Here is a 5730-nt window from a genome sequence, read left to right as displayed (position 1 = left end):
TTAGTTTTTCTCGATTGGTTACACACATTTTCTGAATGCATACCTCATACTCTCAGAATTCTACACACAAATAAAAAAAACACACACACAATGGGCAAAACCCCTCACTTCTCCTGCAAAATTAAACTTAACATTCAAAACAATGTTATTTAATCTCAAAATGGTATTTTGTTTTCAAATGACAAACACAAACCATCATATGAATAGACATTTTTAAGAACCATTTGAACACTGATGTGCTCAATGTAAAACACTATGATGAATGGAAAACACTTCTTCTTCATTCATCATAGTGAGTTAGGCCTTTTTTTTGTTCAGTGTTACATTTACTACAGACAGTACATACATAAGTGTGTTGTAAAATATTTGAGAATATTGTTTTTATACTCAGAACACAGAAATACACGGTAACAAATACTATATTTTACATATATGTACACAGTGTACATCCCAACCAACACAAAGTTGCACATACAGTGGTCTACATACAAAACAACAGAATAATTTACTGTATAGTGTATACAGTTACATTGTTATTATTTTTCTTTGTATTTGCCAGAATGTTATGGCGTTATTTTCTAGGACCATGTTCATGATTTCAGTTTCCTGTTCAGGAGACAGAAGACGTTCCCGACCACCTTGTGTTGGTAATCTTTCAGTTCTGCCAAACAAATAGTAAAATACTGTAAATACTGTGTAGGAATACAAAGTAGGAATACATTTTCCAAATACTTGAAACATACTTTATTTTCACAGTCCTACAGAACAGTCCACAGGCAATACTGTACTACTGTACTCATTGAGTACTGTATTGATATGCAGTAGGCCTACTGCAATTTTGTAGTGAGAGTAGATTTCTTACCTATTCTCATTTCGGAAAGTCCGGATGATGGATGCTACAGTTTACCTGCTCAAATTTGGCTGTACTCTTTGCCCAGCCTCCCTCATTGTTAGACCATGGTTGACCACATGGTCAACCAAAGCAGCTCGGATCTCATCAGAGATTATGGTCCTTGGCCTTCCTCATTTACATTTACATTACATTTACATTTAGTCATTTAGCAGACGCTCTTATCCAGAGCGACTTACAGTAAGTACAGGGACATTCCCCCGAGGCAAGTAGGGTGAAGTGCCTTGCCCAAGGACACAACGTCATTTTGCAGAGCCGGGAATCGAACCTGTAACCTTCAGATTACTAGCCCGACTCCCTAACCGCTCAGCCACCTGACTCCTTATCCTCGTCCTCCCCGTCCTCCTCCTCTTACTCTCACTCCTCTGCCTCTGCCTCTGTTTCCAACGTTGGCATCCATTGCTCAAAAACAGAAGAGGTCACCTGTTGCCCTTTTATGCTAAAGCTCTGATTGCTAATTGTAAAACTGTGTGACAGGTGTTTGACCATGCGATGAGTCAGTGTGCGTATTTGAATGGCAGTGTGTTCCTTGTGAAAACAAAAGATTTTCTTCATGAAAATTGTGCCAAATGCAGAGAATTGTGTGGAGTGTTTTGAAAAGACTGTGTTTTAGAACTGCAATTTGAGTGTAAAGCAGGAATTGTGCTTGTAGTTTAGCAGAATTGGTTCATGGGGTTGGTGCATGAGTTACATGTTGTGGTCATTGTGTCTCAAGTACCAGTATTTGTGTGTAAACAATTGAGAAAAACTGTAATTGAGACTGTCCCTGAGAATCTGAAAGATTCAACATTTTAAGTAAGTAAAGATTAAGTCAGTTGTCAGCCAACAACCTGACTGATACACCTTTACAGCTATCATCAATTCTGACCTCAGTCACTCCTTCGGTGAGAAGATTGATTACGGCTTAGTGCCTGACTGTTCAGTTTGCTCACGGTGATAAACCGCCCTGGTGGGAACATAAATGGGTAATGAAAGAAAGCCTCAAAGAGGCGCCACCACCACCGAGCAGGAGGGGGACGAGATCGAGGAGAGCAGAGCAGAGCAGCGGAGCGCAGGAGAGAAGAGGAGGATGTTTTTCCTGAAGGAACGAAAGCCACGGTTGAGGCAACTGAGGTTAAATGTTGTGAGAGAAAGCAGAGTGAAACACTGACAGATCCATAATTCATAAAGCCCAGAGGACCTGCTTTTCATGTGAATGTGATGTGGAGGGATGGAGGGATGGAGGGAGAGGCGTAATGTAACCTTGATTTGTGGTGGGTCGGTTTAGGCAGAGGTTGAGTATGAATGGCACTTTGTTGCTTTTGCTGTAGAGCTCTATTTTCAGGAGTCGTTGATCTGAACAGTAGGCTGGAATCAGCATCCCTGGGTCTAACTTCTGGATAGTTAATCCTTCTGTTTTGTTTGTCTTTTTGTACATTCTACCATTAACCAGAAGTTTTGGTTTAATAATTTTGTCAATTATAATATTACCTATATTAAATATTATCTTAAAAACATACATAATTAAATTCCTTTTATTCACCTTGGTGCAAACTGTACTTTAATAAAAACATGTCCTCATTAATTTGTTGTTCACTGGCAATGAACCAGCGCAAGGTCTAAGAGGCTAAGCTCCAGAGAAGCAGACCTGTTCCAGCCCAGTGAAGCGTGCGCTGATAAATATGTTAACCTAGCTGAATCAGACCTCCCATGTTGCTTCTTCTTTGTGCAAATACCTGTAATAGCAGCCATACTCAGCCTGTCTGGCTGGTATAATCAGCCTGGTGATTATCTTGGCAGGCATTGAAAAGGAGGAATACAGTAGATGGACGGATGGATTCACAGGTGGGTGGATGGATTCATGGATGGATGACTGGATGGATATGCCACCAGTTTAAAGACTACTATATCACTAGGTAGAGCTAGGGTCTGGAAGGATTGGAGGGCTGGAGGGCTGGAAGGGTGGAGGGCTGGAGGACCGGAGCAGGAGCTAGGTTACAGGCTTGGAGGAAGGAAGAATTGAAGACATGGAGATCTAGGAATGGAAAGGATGGAGGGCGTAAGTTCAAAGCACAGAGGGATGGACAGCTGGAGTTCGAGGAACGGTTGGGTGGAGGACGTCTGGTGCTGTGGCAGCTCTGCCCGTCACGTGTCTGATTGTCCGGGGGGATAAAGAGGCAGGCGTCTCTCTCACCTTCATCATTAACAAGACTAACATGCGTGAGAGGAGGCAACCTGGCACAGTGGGGCTCTGTGGTCCCCCTAATCTCTCTCATGTGTTGAGGAAGAGAGGGAGCCCTCAAACTGGGCTTCACGTGCCCAACAGCTTAGCTCAAACACCCCTGGAATGGAACTACATGAAAGGCGCCCATTCTCAAACAATCTTCCATTCACGTCCGCTCTCTCTTCTCTTATATAATAGGGTTGAAAGTGACTCTGAAGGAGTCAATTACATCCTTATGGGCAAGTAGATGTGTGCATGTGTGTGGGTTTGTGCATACATGGATGTGTGTGCTCATCTGTGTGGGTGTGTGTGTGGTTGTGTGTGTGTGAGGGTCCGTTTGGCCCAGCGTGCTTGTTTATTGGGGCCCCAGTGTTCCAGTGGAGGATAATGGAGGCCACTGTCCAGCCGTGCGCTCTCATACCTCTGGCCTCATCCTGTTATTCATCACCATGATATCAGAGACGAGAGAAGGGGAGACAAAGACAGAGATGGAGGGAGAGACAGACAGGGGAGGGAAGAGATGAAATGAGAAGGCGAAAGAAGGAGAGGTAAAGAGTAAATGGGAGAGAAAGACAAAGAAGGAGAACAGGAGGGAAGTGGAAAGAGGGAGAAACAAAGACAGAGAGAGCGAGTGTGTGTGTGTGTGTGAGAGAGAGAGAGAGAGAGAGAGAGAGAGAGAGAGAGAGAGAGAGAGAGAGAGAGAGAGAGAGAGAGAGAGAGAGAGAGAGAGAGCAATCCAGGGATCCCACAGTTTGTTTGAGGTCGTCCAGTAGTGATTGAACCCAGGTTAGACAGGGTATATCTTTTCTACCTCATCGTGAGAGCGATGCGTCCAAAGATCTCCTCTGCCTCTCTCCATCCAGCGGGCTGCTGATGAGCGATGCTGTCTTGCAGGCATGCTGAGAGGAGACAGCAGAAATATGAGGAGAATGGTAACAGTGCCTGGGGAACATGTCAGGAATGTGGATGATGGCCAGTTAGCAGCAGTGATTATACTCCACTGACGCTGCCATGATACAGGTGGGAACAACAGGTCAGTCCAGAGACCTTGCAGAGGAGGTTATGATGGTGAAGAACCCACAGCATCCAAACCTTGAAAATGTCTCGAATACTCTGATACACCATCGCAGAACCTTCTTACGTTCGGGGTGTATCTATGATATCAAAGAAAGGTTCAAATCTAGAACCATGTCTTTTAACCATTTTTCACCTGGATTAAAAAAAAAAAAACGTTTAATTTAGTAATAGGTTAAAGCATGAACACTTAAACACGTTTTTTAGGTGGTTATATCACAGTGATGATCTTTATCCATTTTGAACTGTAACACATAGTTCTTGGATTGGAGCAGACATGTATCTAAAACAGCACTGGCATGAAACATCATGGTCCAGACAGACTTCACACCAGGTCACTTAGTACACGTACTGAGCTGAGCATCTGCTTCACCTCACCCTGACGTTTAACAACTGTGACCCTCTTTAGATCAGTCAGTCTCGGCCTGACTTGAGTCAACACTGACGCAGATTCTTGTCCTTCAGCCAAACATGAAGAATATCTTCAGCATGACTTGAGACAGCGGGCTGGGAGGGTTGCCGTAGGATACCAGACAGTTGCAGGTCAGTGACAGAACAGGAGGAATTTTATGAGCAGACACAAACATGAAATGCCTGATTGAGGTGTGAAAACCATGTTTTATGGGCTAACAGCGATTATATCTGTTTAACAAGCTTACTAGAAGGGTGAAGAGGAGGAGAAGATCAGTGAAAGGTTTGATGGAATCCACTGACCAAGGTTCACATTTAGGAGACACCTGACCGGGGTTGGATGGCTGTGTTTTATGATCGATATGTACTCAGCTGTGCTGAAGTGTTTGTAAGTTTGTGTGTGTGTATGTATGTGCGTGTGTGTGTTTTGGTATGTGTGTGTGTGTGTGTGTGTGTGTGTGTGTGTGTGTGTGTGTGTGTGTGTGTGTGTGTGAAAGAGAGTATGTGTGTAAATTGGTTATCTGTTAATGACAGTTGACCTGCCACAAAAGCACTGACCTTCACATCCTTCTGCCAGCTGTCTGAGAATCCCACATGACCCTGGAGATCACAAACAAGCACACAAACACATACACACTCATACACACACGCAAGCACGCGCACACACACAGATACCCAAACCCACATAAACACACAGTACATATAGTCCAGCAGGAGTACATGCAGCAGGAGTTGGAACATAAAGAAGGATTTAAAGGACGGTACTAACGGAGTGCAACCTTGTGAACGTGTGTGAGAGACAGTTCAAATAACTTCTGTGATTAGGGGAGCTGTGTGGGACAAAGCCTTGAAACTGTATCTTGTGCCGTAGACCAGGTCAGGAAGGACTGAACACTCATGCATTACTGCTTTATTGCCCTGAAGCTAGGTTGATAAAGCTATTAGTGACAACACAACAATATGAAAATAAATTAGGTTGAAGTTGAAATGATACAAAAAGGTTTAGAAGAAGCTATTGCACAACTTATGGCTATGCAGGCATAAGAAAACAGCATAATGACAGTTTATCAATGATACAAGAAACATAATTAATAGATAGGCATATTTCTCTCCTGGACATCACCAAGGGTTA

The sequence above is a fragment of the Osmerus eperlanus genome, chromosome 1, assembly GCF_963692335.1.
Source record: "Osmerus eperlanus chromosome 1, fOsmEpe2.1, whole genome shotgun sequence".
NCBI classification, from domain to species: domain Eukaryota; kingdom Metazoa; phylum Chordata; class Actinopteri; order Osmeriformes; family Osmeridae; genus Osmerus; species Osmerus eperlanus.
The sequence above is the reverse complement of the archived record's forward strand: the minus strand, read 5'-3'. Positions refer to the sequence as shown.